At 40.2% G+C, this 16932-nt stretch overlaps 1 long non-coding RNA gene across 1 annotated transcript in view; it reads left to right on the top strand.

Annotated features, from left to right (window-relative positions):
* Positions 1 to 16932, top strand: part of LOC125752192 (uncharacterized) — a 29979-nt gene that overhangs the window by 12740 nt on the left and 307 nt on the right. The gene's annotated exons all lie outside the window — the stretch shown is intronic.

Genomic DNA, 16932 nt, shown 5'->3' with positions numbered 1-16932 from the left:
CTCATTGTGGTTTGATTTGCATTTCCCTGATGACTAGTGATGTTGAGCACATTTTCATGTGCCTGCTGGCCATCTGCATGTCCTCTTTAGAAAAATGTCTGTTTTTGTCCTCTGCTCATCTTTAATTTTTAATTTTCTGTTAAGTTTTTAATTGTTTTCCCAGTATAGTTAATATATGTGTTATATTAGTTTCTAGTGTACAATATAGTGGATTCAACATTTCTATACATTGCCCAGTGTTCATCATGATAAATGTACTCTTAATCCCCTTAATGTATTAACCCATACTCCCACCCACCTCCCCTGTAATAAACATTATGTTTTCTTTACAGTTAAAAGTCTATTTCTTGTTTTTTTTCTCTTTTTCTCCTTTATTTGTTTTTTTTTTTTTAATTCCACATGAGTGAAATCTTCCTCTGACTGACTTATTTCTATTAGCATTATACCCTCTAGCTCCATCTATGTTGTTGCAAAAGAGAAGATTTCAATCTTCTTTATGCTGAATAATATTCCATTATATATATTGGAATATATATACATATATATTCCATTGTATATACTGTGTATATATATAATTCTTCTTTATCCACTCATCTATCAATGGACACTTGGGCTGCTTCCATAATTTGGCTATTGTAAATAATGCTGCAATGAACATCGGGGTGTAAATATCCTTTTGAGTTAGTGTGTTTGTATTCTTTGGTAAATACCCAGTAGTGCTATTGCACCATATGGTAGTTCTATTTTTGAGTTTTTGAGGAGCCTCCATACTATTTTCCACGGTGATGGCACCAGTTGCATTTCCATCAACAGTATGTGAGAGCTCCTTTTTCTCCACATCCTCACCAGCAACTGTTGCATTGTTGATTTTAGGTATTCTGACAGATTTGAGGTGATATCTCATTGCAGTTTTGATTTGTATTTCTCTGATGATGAGTTGATGTTGAGCATTATTTCATGTGCCTGTTGGTCATCTGTATGTCTTCTTTGGAGAAGTGCCTGTTCCTGTTTTCTGTCTAGTTTTTAATTGGATTATTTGAGGGTTTTTTGGTGTTGAGTTGTATAAGTTCTTTATATATTTTGGGTACTAACCTTTTATAAGATATGTCATTTGCAAATATCCTCTTCCATTTGGTGGGTTGTCTTTTTGTTTTGTTGAAGGTTTCTTTTGCTGTGTAAGAGCCTTTTATTTTGGTATAGTCCAATAGTTTAATTTTGCTCTTGTTTCCCTTGCCATATCTAAGAGACATAGCTAGAAAAATGTTCCTATGACTGATGTCAGAGATTACCATCTGTGATTCTTCTAGGAATTTTATGGTTTCATGTCCCACATTTAAATATTTAATCATTTTTGAATAAGGCAGTCAGAGAAAGACAAATACCATAAGACTTCACTCATATGTGTAATATAAGAAACAAAACAAGTGAACAAAGAAAAGAAGGGGCAGATATACAAAACAGACTCTTAAATATAGAGAGCAAATTGGTGGTTGCTAGAGGGGAAGTCAGCGTGGGGATGAGTAAAATAGGTAAGGATACTAAAGGTACACTTATTGTGATGAGCACTGAGTAATGAATGTATAGAAATGTTAAATCACTGTATTGTATACCTGAAACAAATACAAAATTGCACATTAATTATACTGGAATTTAAAAAGTAAATAAATAAAAAAATTTAAAAGGTAAAATATAAATCTGTTCTCAAAAAAGAATTTATCCTGGGATCCCTGGGTGGCTCAGCGGTTTAGCGCCTGCCTTTGGCCCAGGGAGGGATCCTGGGAACCCGGATCCAGTCCACATCAGGCTCCTGGGATGGAGCCTGCTTCTCCCTTCTCCTGTGTCTCTGCCTCTCTCTCTCTCTCTCTCTCTCTCTTTGTGTCTATCATAAATAAATAAATAAATAAATAAATAAATAAATAAATAAAAAAAAAATACATAAATAAATCTTTTTTAAATGTCATTGTTTTATTTTATCTTTTTAAATAAATTTATTTTTTATTGGTGTTCAATTTACCAACAACATACAGAATGACACCCAGTGCTCATCCCATCAAGTGCCCCCCTCAGTGCCCATCACCCATTCACCCCCACCCCCCACCCTCCTCCCTTCCACCACCCCTAGTTCATTTACCAGAGGAGTCTTCATGTTCTGTCTCCCTTTCTGATATTTCCCACACATTTCTTCTCCCTTCCCTTATATTCCCTTTCACTATTATTTATATTCCCCAAATGAATGAGACCATATAATGTTTGTCTTTCTCCGATTCACTCATTTCACTCAGCATAACACCCTCCAGTTCCATCCACGTTGAAGCAAATGGTGGGTATTTGTCATTTCTAATGGCTGAGTAATATTCCATTGTGTACATAAACCATATCTTCTTTATCCACTCATCTTTCGATGGACACCGAGGCTCCTTCCACAGTTTGGCTATTGTGGACATTGCTGCTATAAACATCGGGGTGCAGGTGTCCCGGAGATTCATTGCATCTGTATCTTTGGGGTAAATCCCCAACAGTGCAGTTGCTGGGTAGTAGGGCAGGTCTATTTTTAACTCTTTGAGGAACCTCCACACAGTTTTCCAGAGTGGCTGCACCAGGTCACATTCCCACCAACAGTGCAAGAGGGTTCCCCTTTCTCCACATCCTCTCCAACATTGTTGTTTCCTGTCTTGTTTATTTTCCCCATTTTCACTAGTGTGATGTGGTATCTCTCACTGTGGTTTTGATTTGTATTTACCTGATGGCAAGTGATGCAGAGCATTTTCTCATGTGCATGTTGGCCATGTCTATGTCTTCCACTGTGAGATTTCTGTTCATGTTTTTTGCCCATTTCATGATTGGATTGTTTGTTTCTTTGGTGTTGAGTTTAATAAATTCTTTATAGATTTTGGAAACAGCCCTTTATCTGATACGTCATTTGCAAATATCTTCTCCCATTCTGTAGGTTGTCTTTTAGTTTTGTTGACTGTATCCCTTGCTGTGCAAAAGCTTCTTATCTTGATGAAGTCCCAATAGTTCATTTTTGCTTTTGTTTCTTTTGCCTTCATGGATGTATCTTGCAAGAGTTACTGTGGCTGAGTTCAAAAAGGGTATTGCCTGTGTTCTCTAGGATTTTGATGGAATCTTGTCTCACATTAAGATCTTTCATCCATTTTGAGTTTATCTTTGTGTCTGGTGCAAGAGAGTGGTCTAGTTTCATTCTTCTGCATGTGGATGTCCAATTTTCCCAGCACCATCTATTGAAGAGACTGTCTTTCTTCCAATGGATAGTCTTTCCTCCTTTATCGAATATTAGTTGACCATAAAGTTCAGAGTCCACTTTTGGGTTCTCTATTCTGTTCCATTGATCTATGTGTCTGTTTCTGTGCCAGTACCACACTGTCTTGATGACCACAGCTTTGAAGTACAACCTGAAATCTGGCATTGTGATGCCCCCAGCTATGGTTTTCTTTTTTAAAATTCCCCTGGCTATTCGGGGTCTTTTCTGATTCCACACAAATCTTAAAATAATTTGTTCTAACTCTCTGAAGAAAGTCCATGGTATTTTGATAGGGATTGCATTAAACGTGTATATTGCCCTGGGTAACATTGACATTTTCACAATATTAATGCTGCCAATCCATGAGCATGGAATATTTTTCCATCTCTTTGTGTCTTCCTCAATTTCTTTCAGAAGTGTTCTATAGTTTTGAGGGTATAGATCCTTTACCTATTTGGTTAGGTTTATTCATAGGAATCTTATGCTTTTGGGTGCAATTGTAAATGGGATTGACTCCTTAATTTCTCTTTCTTCAGTCTCATTGTTAGTGTATAGAAATGTCACTGATTTCTGGGCATTGATTTTGTATCCTGCAAAGCTACCAAATTGCTGTATGAATTCTAGCAATCTTGGGGTGGAGGCTTTTGGGTTTTCTATGTAGAGTATCATGTCATCGGCGAAGAGGGAGAGTTTGACTTCTTCTTTGCCAATTTGAACGCCTTTAATGTCTTTTTGTTGTCTGATTGCTGAGGCTAGGACTTCCAGTACTATGTTGAACAGCAGTGGTGAGAGTGGACATCCCTGTCTTGTTCCTGATCTTAGGGGAAAGGCTCCCAGTGCTTCCCCATTGAGAATGATATTTGCTGTGGGCTTTTTGTAGATGGCTTTTAAGATGCTGAGGAATGTTCCCTCTATCCCTACGCTCTGAAGAGTTTTGATCAGGAATGGATGCTGTATTTTGTCAAATGCTTTCTCTGCATCTAATGAGGGGATCATATGGTTCTTGGTTTTTCCCTCGCTGATATGATGAATCACATTGATTGTTTTACGAGTGTTGAACTAGCCTTGTGTCCCGGGGATAAATCCTACTTGGTTATGGTGAATAATTTTCTTAATGTACTGTTGGATCCTATTGGCTAGTATCTTGTTGAGATTTTTTGCATCCATGTTCATCAGGGATATTGGTCTGTAATTCTCCTTTTTTGGTGGGGTCTTTGTCTGGTTTTGGAATTAAGGTGATGCTGGCCTCATAGAACGAATTTGGAAGTAGTCCGTCTCTTTCTATCTTTCCAAACAGCTTTAGTAGAATAGGTACGGTTTCTTCTTTAAACGTTTGATAGAATTCCCCTGGGAAGCCATCTGGCCCTGGTCTTTTGTGTCTTGGGAGGTTTTTGATGACTGCTTCAATTTCCTCCCTGGTTATAGGCCTGTTCAGGTTTTCTATTTCTTCCTGTTCCAGTTTTGGTAGTTTGTGGCTTTCCGGGAATGCGTCCATTTCTTCTAGATTGCCTAATTTATTGGCGTATAGCTGTTCATAACATGTTTTTAAAATCGTTTGTATTTTTGGTGTTGGTAGTGATCTCTCCTTTCTCATTCATGATTTTATTAATTTGAGTCTTCTCTCTCTTCTTTTTAATAAGGCTGGCTAATGGTTTATCTATCTTATTAATTCTTTCAAAGAACCAACTCCTGGTTCTGTTGATCTGTTCCACAGTTCTTCTGGTCTCAATTTCGTTGAGTTCTGCTCGAATCTTAATTAACTCTCTTCTTCTGCTGGATGTAGGATCTATTTGCTGTTTTTTCTCTAGCTCCTTTATGTGTAAGGTTAGCTTTTGTATTTGAGTTCTTTCCAGTTTTTGAATGGATGCTTGAATTGCGATATATTTCCCCCTTAGGACTGCTTTTGCTGCATCCCAAAGATTTTGAACGGTTGTATCTTCATTCTCATTAGTTTCCATGAATCTTTTTAATTCTTCCTTAATTTCCTGGTTGACCCTTTCATCTTTTAGCAGGATGGTCCTTAACCTCCACGTGTTTGAGGTCGTTCCAAACTTCTTGTTGTGATTTAGTTGTAATTTCAAGGCATTATGGTCTGAGAATATGCAGGGGACGATCCCAATCTTTTGGTATCGGTTCAGACCTGATTTGTGACCCAGTATGTGGTCTATTCTGGAGAAAGTTCCATGTGCACTTGAGAAGAATGTATATTCAGTTGAGTTTGGATGTAAAGTTCTGTAGATACCTGTGAAATCCATCTGGTCCAGTGTATCATTTAAAGCTCCCGTTTCTTTGGAGATGTTGTGCTTAGAAGACCTATCGAGTATAGAAAGAGCTAGACTGAAGTCACCAAGTATAAGTGTATTATTATCTAAATATTTCTTCAGTTTGGTTATTAATTGATTGATATATTTGGCAGCTCCCACATTCGGGGCATATATATTGAGGATTGTTAAGTCCTCTTGTTGGATAGATCCTTTAAGTATGAGATAGTGTCCCTCTTCATCTCTCACTACAGTCTTCGGGGTAAATTTTAGTTTATCTGATATAAGGATGGCTACCCCTGCTTTCTTTTGAGGACCATTTGAATGGTAAATGGTTCTCCAACCTTTTATTTTCAGGCTGTAGGTGTCCTTCTGTCTAAAATGAGTCTCTTGTAGACAGCAAATAGATGGGTCCTGCTTTTTTATCCAGTCTGAAACCCTGCGCCTTTTGATGGGGTCATTAAGCCCGTTCACGTTCAGAGTTACTATCAAAAGATATGAGTTTAGTATCACCATGATATCTATTCAGTCCTTTTTTTGTGGATTGTTCCACTGAACTTCTTCTTAATGGGGGATTTTAAGAGTCCCCCTTCAAATTTCTTGCAGAGCTGGTTTGGAGGTCACATATTCTTTCAGTGCCTGCCTGTCTTGGAAGCTCTTTATCTCTCCTTCCATTTTGAATGAGAGCCTTGCTGGATAAAGTATTCTTGGTTGCATGTTCTTCTCATTTAGGAAGAATATAACCTGCCAGCCCTTTCTGGCCTGCCATGTCTCTGTGGTGAGGTCTGCTGTTATCCTAATATTCCTCCCCATAAAAGTCAGGGATTTCTTGTCTCTTGCTGCTTTAAGGATCTTCTCTTTATCTTTGGAATTTGCAAGCTTCACTATTAAATGTCGAGGTGTTGAACGATTTTTATTGATTTTGGGGGGGGGGATCTCTCGATTTCCTGCATCTGAATGCCTGTTTCCCTTCTCAGATTAGGAAAGTTTTCAGCTAGGAGTTGTTCAAATACATATTCTGGCCCTCTGGCCCTTTCGGCGCCCTCGCGAACCCCAATTAAAAGTAGGTTTTTCTTCCTCAGGCTGTCGTTTACTTCCCTTAATCTGTCTTCATGGTCTTTTAATTGTTTGTCTCTTTTTTCCTCAGTTTCCCTCTTTGCCATCAACTTGTCTTCTATGTCACTCACTCGTTCTTCCACCTCGTTAACCCTCGTCGTTAGGACTTCTAGTTTGGATTGCATCTCATTCAATTGATTTTTAATTTCTGCCTGATTGGATCTAAATTCTGCAGTCATGAAGTCTCTTGAGTCCTTTATGCTTTTTTCTAGAGCCAAAAGTAGCTGTATAATAGTGCTTCTGAATTGGCTTTCTGACATTGAATTGTAATCCAGATTTTGTAACTCTGTGGGAGAGAGGCCTGTTTCTGATTGTTTCTTTTGAGGTGACGTTTTCCTTCTAGTCATTTTGCTCAGTGCAGAGTGGCCAAAAACAAGTTGTATTTGGAAAAGGAGAAAAAGAGAGGAGAGAAAGAAGGAAAGAAAAGAGAAAAAGAAAAAAAGAAGGAAGAAATAAAGGAAAAAAAGAAGAAAAAGAGAAAGAAAAAGAAAGAAAGGAAAAAAAAGGGGTGGAGGAAGCAAACAAATCAAAAAGCAAAACAAACAAACAAAAAAACCACGGGGGAGTATCTTCTGATTCTGTGCACTTTAAGTTCCCTTGACTTCTCCTGGAACTTGTCGGTCTAGCTGGTCTTCTGGGGGAGGGGCCAGATGTGCTGATTTTCAGGTGTTTGCACTTGGGGGAGCTGCTTGCTGCCCGGTGCAGGGCTCAGTGGGGGTTGTTTACCCCGTGAGGCCCCAGGAGCAACAACCGCAGTGGCGGGGCCAGCTCTGGAGCCCTGGAGTCAGCCCCCGCAGTAACCACAGAGCTCTCGGTCTGCAGGGCCTGGAGGCTCCGGGGCTGGGACGCTGATCTGCTCAGCTCGGGGCAGGAGCGTCCTTGGGGTCCTGGGCCCTCCCGGCCTTTGCCTGTCCCGGGGGAGGCCGGATCCTGGGTTGTGTCCCGGCGCCTTGTGCTCCGGGGCCTGCGCTGTTGGATTCGCAGAGCCGCCGCCCGAGCCCCCCCCCGAGCTGCTCCCGCCCCGCAGCCCCCTCCGCGGAACCGCCCCCGAGCCCCCCCGAGCTGCTCCGGGTCCCGCCGTGCGCGCTGCAGCCCTTAGGGAGCTCGGCGCACTGTCCCGGGGCGCAGGTGCCTGTTAGTGTCCCCGGGAGCCCGAGGGCATCCCCGCCCTCCTGGGTCCTGCTCCACCTCCCCGCGAGCCCCTTTCCGCCCGGGAAGGTCGGTGCAGCTCCTGCTTCTCCGGGACGGGGCTCTCCTGTCCTGGGGACACTCGCCCCGGCCTCAGCCCGGCTCCTCGCGGGGCCCCTCCCCCTTGGAGGCCTTTTGTTTCTTTATTTCTTTTCCCCGTCTTCCTACCTTGATAGAAGCGCGAACTCTTCTCACTGTAGCAGTTCCAGCTGGTCGCTCTTTAAATCTCAGGCCGAATTCGTAGATTTTCAGGATGATTTGAAGGTTTTCTAGGTAATTTGGTGGGGACAGATGACTTGGGGACCCTACTCTTCCACCATCTTGCCCCTTGATTGAGTAAATAAATCTTTTTAAAAAAAGAATTTATCCTTATTTTCTGTTGAAGTCAGTTTTTTTTTTCAAGTCAGTTTTTAAGCCATTTTCCTTTCCCCTTTATGTGATTATTTTGTTACTGAAATGATGAATGTAAGTGAAATAGAAATTAAATATTTATTAATAGGTATTGTAGTCCAGGAATCAGGTAGGTGTTAACACGGGGAATTAAATGTAATTCCGTCTTTTAATTTTAGTGATGAAGAAATGGAAGCTTAAAAGAGTAGATCATGGATGAAGATATAGATCAATTGCCAGAATTCTAATCTCATGACAATGAACACAATTTTTTTTCTAATTTGCAATATATATTTCCTAACTGAATTCCAGAGTAAGTCTGACAAAGTGAAATATTGCTTTGTATTGGAGGGATACTGGAAGAAGAAATATTAAATTGAAGTGTGTAAAATTCATAGAATGAAGATGCAAGTTTTATTCCAGATATACTTTGACCTCAGATAATCTTTTTAATTCCTGGGTTTTAGACGTAGGCAGAACTGGGATTGGATCCTAATAATTATGATCCTATGTCTCTTAAATTCACTAATTCTTAGTATCCCTATTTATTAATTAATTGACCTACCATATATTGAATATAAAGAACTATTCTAAGAAAAAAAAAAGAACTATTCTGGAGACTGAGCAGTTAATAAAAATGCAAGTCTGTTATGATAGTTAATTGAGAAATAACATATCTGGAAGTCCTGCCTTGCTGGAACAAATATTAGTATATGATATTGTGACTTTCCCTCAAATTGTCATATGAAAATCAGCAGGTGATCATGGATTTTTTTCACAATTTTCTACTTTCCACCACAGGTACTCACATATCACTAGCAGGGAATGCTCAATGTCATACCCATTTCCTTCTCTTTTAAACTGAACAGGGACTTTCCACAGATGCATGAAAAATATCAGGTACCCTCCCCTCCACCACCCAACACTAAATAGTTAGATCCTCACTCTCTACTCTGCTTCACAATTATAAAATGTAGTTTCTTGGCTCTCCAACATGACATATCATTTCTTTCCTTGAAACTAGGTGGTCAGCCAATCCTCTCACCACATATCAGTCATCCTGCTTCCTATTGATTTTCTCTCTAGGACCTAGAATCAGATCAGACCTGTGTAGCAGATACGTCTGCTGGAGACAAGTGATGCTGTTTCACTTTCTATCCTTATTGGTCAATAAAGGGATGGGGATTTCCAGGATGACTTTCCTTTCTTAAAATGCCTCAGTGCAAGAGTTGGAATACCTTCCCAAGAAGGCATTAACCTGAACCTGGACTAGCTAGCTGATGACTCAGATTCTAGGTTTGAGGGCTGAGTCTGTAGGTGCTGCTTTAAAAAGAGAGAAGATGAATTCCTCTCTTAAGCAAATGTTATTTGCTAGCATGACTATGAGAATTTTAGTGTTCTACAAATCCAGAAACTCCATTCTGTCACTTTCTAGCCTTGTAACTACACTGGAATTGCCAAAACGACTTTTTGGTTTGTTTCCTTTTCTATCTGCAGTTGCACAATTCCTTTGCTTTGTTGGGGTGGTCCCACTCTGTATATCTGCTCTCATTCCTTAAGGAAGACTTTTCTCTAATACCAGGCAGGACTCTTCTCCCTGCCTGCATCTTTTATCTTTTGTTGTTCTGCATATTATTTCATTATATTTTCTTTGCCCCTTCTGCTTCTTTAATCAATCTGAGATATAGTCTCTTTCCCTTATTATTTCATGTACAGAGAGAGCTTAGTCTTTAATTTTTAAGGTTCTTATAGGTTTGTAAAACACTTAAACAATTTTGCCCACTATTGAAAACTCATAGCCCTACCCATTTACTCACTGTATGTCATAAACAAATTTATTGCAGTTCTTGTTGCAGTATAAAATAGCAAGATTATGTAGGTTCTGAACTCCTAGGAAACAAGTTCGACAGATCCCATTCATCCTTGTAATGCCAGCACCTTGAAAAATGCTTTGCATGATTGCAGTACTAATACAGTTGTACTAAATTTATATTTCCCAAAAAGAACATTTTTTCTTTTTGAAATCAAGCTATAATTCCCACATTCCTACTAACATTTCTGCAAATGGTATAAATTTTTATTTGCAGAGTTTTTAAAGATTAAATGCGATAATTTTAAAATGCCTAATCAAGGCCCAAAACTATTGATTGCCTTTTCCATCATCACCCCTGCACTTTCTCTTGATGATCAGCAAATGAAGTGATGGCCCTTAATCTCTTTCTCCCCCCATCCTCACTCCCTCCTTACTCTCTCCTTTTAATCTTCTTTTTACTACAGAGTTGTTTTTTTTTTTTTTTTACCAGCAAAGACACACTAGCACCACAGCAATTTCCTTTCCATTTAACTCTGGCCAGGGGCTTTCCAACTATGCCTGAAAAAGAACAAGTATCCTGATTAATAGCACTGTACACCCATCTAAATTGTGCTTGAAAACCAAATATGGAGAGTCTCTGACAATCCATACTGCCAATGTCCTGTTTCTTACCACAAACTTCAGGTGTTCGACCTTCCTCTCCTTGTGTAACTCACCTGCCCCTACTCCACTTTCTCACAAGATCTTGAAACTGGACTAGTGCTAGAGCTATTGAAGTAGCATTATTTGGTGAAGACAAGTCATGTTACTTCACCCAACAGTTGTAGGAAAAAAATTGATTAGTAGTAGGAACTTTAAGTAGTGCTTTGTACAGAAAACTGACCTAAAAGAAAAAATTGGGGGTACAGAGTAGAGAAGCAGCTTGAAGTTCAAGGACTGAGTCCCTGGATGCTACTCCTGAAAGAAGAGAGACAGTTCTAAAAAGCTTTACATTTTCTTTCCCTACCCATCTGATAGGAGTACCTTGTACACGTTTGTGAAGACACAAGACTTTCAGTAATGCCAGCCCCCTAGTTTCACTGTTAATCTTCCTAGTTTTTTTTTTTTTTTTATGATAGTCACACACACAGAGAGAGAGAGAGAGGCAGAGACACAGGCAGAGGGAGAAGCAGGCTCCATGCACCGGGAGCCTGACGTGGGATTCGATCCCGGGTCTCCAGGATCGCGCCCTGGGCCAAAGGCAGGCGCCAAACCGCTGCACCACCCAGGGATCCCTCTTCCTAGTTTTGATGGTCTTCCTATGCCTACAAGACACGTGGGTTACCAACAGCTGATTCTGTTGCTTTGCATTTATACATGTAATATATTTCAGTATGAGTCATTTCATCACCTTTCAAAAGAAGTAACTGCTCTGCCCAGCCTCCAAGGCCTCTTCTACAGCAGGTCCTCTCTGCCTATCTTCTCTTATCCCATACTGTTCTTTAATCTGAATGTTCACTCCAGCCAATCAGAGTTGCTCCTTACATTAAGTCACTCCACTTGGTACTGCTTTTGCTCCTGTGGCTCATGATTGTTCCTTTTCCCCTGCTGTTCTTCTGAATCACAACCTCTTCCTTTTCTGCCTCAAGTCTCACTTCTGCAAATTTTCAAGTTTCCTCTAAATATTCCAAAATCTGTGAATATATCCTATCTCTCTACTATTTTAAAATTTTGGGGGCGACTTAGTGGCTCAGTGGTTGAGACTCTGCCTTTGGCTTAGGTTGTGATTCCAGGATCCTGGGATTGAGTCCCCCATGGGGAGCCTGCTGCTCCTTCTGCCTATGTCTCTGCCTCTCTCTCTGTGTCTCTTATGAATAAATAAATAAAATCTTAAAATAATAATAAAATAAAATTTTGTTACTTTTAAATTATACCCATTTGTATCTTTTTTTTTTTTTTAAAGATTTATTTATTTATTCATTCAGAGAGAGCGAGAGAGAGGCAGAGACACAGGCAGAGGGAGAAGCAGGCTCCACGCAGGACGCCTGACGTGGGACATGGGACGTGGGACTCGATCCCGGGTCTCCAGGATCACACCCCGGGCTGCAGGCAGCGCTAAACCACTGCGCCATCAGGGCTGCCCACCCATTTGTTTCTTTATTGTGATTTATAAATGCCTATATTTATCCTTAATATATTATTTATTAATTTGGCAACTACTTATGATTACCTGCTTTGAACCAGGACTTTCTGTAAGACTGAGGAGGAAATGGTACAAATGGTACAAAGAATATAAAGTCTCCAACTCATGGAGTTTCTGTTCTATGTGTGTTTCTATTCTGGTAGATATTGACCTTATTGAGATCTTTATCTGGTATTCCTAACCCTTCTCACAGTCCTTTGAACATAGGAAGTGGTCAATAAATATTTGCTCTTTGAATTTCACCAATTGTATTCCATGCTTGCATTGTTCACACAGTAATTAGCATAACGCTTGACATTTGTAGGTGATTGGGTAACATTTATTGTTTAGTTGATACCATTGCATCAAGGAGAAATTAAGGTGGATAATGAGGAAGAATTTCCTTCTCTGACTTTGGAAGTGATAATTAGAGAGGTTGCCACTGACATGCCACTCTCTCCTTCCCTCTTTGCTTTTCAGTTCATCACCTTCCTAAAAGTCATCTTGTTTCACAGATTTTTTTTTTAATTTTTATTTATTTATGATAGTCACACAGAGAGAGAGAGAGAGGCAGAGACACAGGCAAAGGGAGAAGCAGGCTCCATGCACCGGGAGCCCGACATGGGACTCTATCCCTGGTCTCTAGGATCCCGCCCTGGGCCAAAGGCAGGCGCTAAACCGCCACCCAGGGATCCCCTTGTTTCACAGATTTAACCACCCCTTTCCCTTCAGTGATTTCCAAAGTATCTGAGGGTGTGCTCCCCTGTCGACTTATTTCTCTTTTTCTTAACCAAAAATATTGAAACCCAGCTAGTGAGAGGCTTCTGGCATCGGTGTCATCTGCTCATTGAAGATCTGCATCAGGAGTTTTCCTAGTGTATCCCATGACACTCTCTAGTAGTGTGCAATAATTTCCTACTGTCTTCATTTAAATGTTATACTTGTGACTGCTGGCTAATTGTTTTCTTTATGGCTAGTGAGCTTTGGATCCTATGTTAGACATTATTTCCAACTTCAAGGTTATAAAGAGAGCCTCTAATATTATCTTCTGAAGGTTTTATTGTATTGCTTTTTGTATATACAAATATATCTTAATTGGAATTAATTTGTGTATGGTGTGAAAGAGGTGTGAAATTTCATTTTTTTTTTTTATTGGCCGCGCGCCGACTCCCCTCATATATTTTTTTAATAAAGATTTCCAACTGGCTCAGCAGCATTTATTGACAAGACTATCCTTTCCTGGCTGCTCAGTTGAAAACAATGAGCACACAGAAGTTAATTTGTATACTGCTACTAAACATGTTTAGAGATAAATAACGCAGGGTGAAGGCATATCAAAAAGCCAGGAAGTGATTGCTGTACCAGTTTGGATAGTGAGTTATCTCAGTGGGGATGTGAAGAGGCATATGATGGGCTTCTGGGTGTTGGCCCAATGTTCTGTTTCTTGATCTAGGGAGGTTCCATGGATGTTTGCATTATAATAATCAAATGAGTTGTACATTTTTGCTTTATGCGCTTTTTTATATTGTGGTCTATTTCACTAAAAAGTATGAAAAATGTAAAACATTTAATTTCCTGACCTTCTAGTAGTCACTATTTATTGAGTACTATGAGTGGTAGCATTCTTAAATGTGCTGGTGATGTAGCAGTAAACTGATGGTATAAGGTGATATGATACACCTATTGCAAATTAATTATGGGGATAATTAATGAAATCAGGTGTCTGGAAGGCCATAACTAAGTGCCTGGTAGAAAATAAATAATTCCCTATTTGCTTCCCCCTTTGTCTATCTGTGCAACTGTAGTTGGGGTTATGGATTTCTTTCATAGTCCCCATCTTTTTTCAAAACACACTGAATTATACATTTTATTTTTGAAATTTATTTATTTTAGAGAGAGAATTGTGAGCAGAGGGAGTGGCAGAGGGAAAGGGAGAGACTCCTCCAGCAGACTCTGCTGAGTAGGGAGCCCATGTGGGGCTCTACCCCAGGACCCTAAGATCATGACCTGAGCTGAAATCAAGAATGAGACCCTCAGCCAACTGAGTACCTTCCCATCCCCCATCTCTTTTACAACAGGAATAGCAGGGAGATGCCAACATCAGAGCTTTTTAATTGTGCTTTTTAATCATAGCCAGGGACTTCCTACATAGGCACAAAAAAACAGGCATCGTGTCTCTGCCATTCTAAATGCCTAGTTCCTCCAATCCTCACTCCACATTTTGCTTTACTCCACAATATCTTTTCCTAGCTAACCACCTAATTATGTCCTAAATAATTCCATCCAAGGAAATGTTCAGCTTGTCTTATCCTTAATAGTCATCTAACTTAGTCATTCTGCCCTCCCTTGACTTCTACCTCAGACTTTATTTTTTTTTAATTTATTTTTTATTGGTGTTCAATTTGGCAACATATAGTATAACACCCAGTGCTCATCCCATCAAGTGCCCCCTCAGTGCCAGTCACCCAGTCACCCCCACCCCCCGCCCACCTCCCTTTCTACCACCCCTTGTTCGTTTCCCAGAGTTAGGAGTCTCATGCTCTGTCTCCCTTTCTGATATTTCCCACTCATTTTTTCTCCTTTCCCCTTTATTCCCTTTCACTATTTTTTATATTCCCCAAATGAATGAGACCATATAATGTTTGTCCTTCTCCGATTCACTCATTTCACTCAGCATAATACCCTCCAGTTCTATCCACGTCGAAGCAAATGGTGGGTATTTGTCGTTTCTAATGGCTGAGTAATATTCCATTGTATACATAGACCACATCTTCTTTATCCATTCATCTTTCGATGGACACTGAGGCTCTTCCGCAGGTTGGCTACTGTGGACATTGCTGCTGTAAATATCGGGGTTCAGGTGTTCTGGCGTTTCACTGGATCTGTATCTTTGGGGTAAATCCCCAACAGTGCAATTGCTGGGTCATAAGGCAGATCTATTTTTAACTCTTTGGGGAACCTCCACACAGTTTTCCAGAGTGGCTGCACCAGTTCACATTCCCACCAACAGTGCAAGAGGGTTCCCCTTTCTCCACATCCTCTCCAACATTTGTTGTTTCCTGCCTTGTTAATTTCCCCATTCTCACTGGTGTGAGGTGGGATCTCATTGTGGTTTTGATTTGTATTTCCCTGATGGCCAGTGATGCGGAGCATTTTCTCATGTGCATGTTGGCCATGTCTATGTCTTCCTCTGTGAGATTTCTGTTCATGTCTTTTGCCCATTTCATGATTGGATTGTTTGTTTCTTTGCTGCTGAGTTTAATAAGTTCTTTATAGATCTTGGATACTAGTCCTTTAACTGATATGTCATTTGCAAATATCTTCTCCCATTCTGTAGGTTGTCTTTTAGTTTTGTTGACTGTATCCTTTGCTGTGCAAAAGCTTCTTATCTTGATGAAGTCCCAATAGTTCATTTTTGCTTTTGTTTCCCTTGCCTTCATGGATGGATCTTGCAAGAAGTTGCTGTGGCCAAGTTCAAAAAGGGTGTTGCTTGTGTTCTTCTCTAGGATTTTGATGGAATCTTGTCTCACATTAAGATCTTTCATCCATTTTGAGTTTATCTTTGTGTATGGTGCAAGAGAATGGTATAGTTTCATTCTTTTGTATGTGGATGTCCAATTTTCCCAGCACCATTTATTGAAGAGACTTTTTTCCAGTGGATAGTCTTTCCTCCTTTGTCGAATATTAGTTGACCATAAAGTTGAGGGCCCACTTCTGGATTCTCTATACCTCAGACTTTAAAGAAGACCTTCTAGTCAGGTGGATCTGCTAGAAATAAGTGATGTTGCCTTACTCTTTATCCCCATTGGATACAGAGAAAAACAATTATCTGAGAAAGGATGGAGATTTTTCAGCATACTTCTCTCTCTCTATCTTTCCCTTTCTCCAATGTGTCTTACCCACAAGCTAACACCTACACCAATACAAAGTCTGATCCTTTGGGTGTTATTTCCAAAAGGAAAGCAAAATACATTCTTTAGGGAAAAAAACTCAGGTTCTTTCCTTATTCATCAATTACCAGTTTCTAAAGATTTTATTTATTTACTTGAGAGAGAGAGAGAGAGCACATAAATAGAGGGAGGGGCAGAGAAACAAAGACCAACAGACTGCCCGCTGAGCAGGGAGCTTAACTTGGAGCTCCATCCCAGGACCCTGAGATCATGACCTGAGCCAAAGGCAGATGCTTAACCAGCTGAGCCTTGCAGGCACCCCAAATACTAGTTTCTAATGCATGCCTGGGAATAAAAAAAAAGCACGGTATCCTTTTAAAACATTTTTTAAAGATCTTATTTATTTATTCATGAGAGACACAGAAAGAGGCAGAGAATTAGGCAGAGGGAGAAGCAGGCTCCCTAAGGGAAGCCAAACGTGGGACTTGATCCCAGGACTCTGGGATCACGACCTGAGCCAAAGGCAGATGCCCAACCACTGAGTCACCAAGCTGCCCCAAAATGCATGGTATTCGTATTGTCCATTCCTATAGATCCATTCCTATTGTTATCATGCTAATCTCTATGCCCAATCCCTTGACTTTGGCTCAGACCATGATCTTAGAGTTGTAAGATCAAGCTCTGAGTCAGGCTCCGCACTGGGCATGGAGCCTGTTTAAAATTCTCTCTCTTTCTCTGCCCCATCTCTCTCTCTAAAGAAAAAAGAAGAGAGTCCTGTAGTAATCAGTAATCTTATTTCAATACTTTCTCATTTTTACATTATTCACTAACTTTATTCAATATTGCTACTG

The sequence above is a fragment of the Canis lupus genome, chromosome 12 (genome assembly GCF_003254725.2).
Source record: "Canis lupus dingo isolate Sandy chromosome 12, ASM325472v2, whole genome shotgun sequence".
Lineage (NCBI taxonomy): Eukaryota > Metazoa > Chordata > Mammalia > Carnivora > Canidae > Canis > Canis lupus.
The sequence above is the reverse complement of the archived record's forward strand: the minus strand, read 5'-3'. Positions and strand labels throughout refer to the sequence as shown.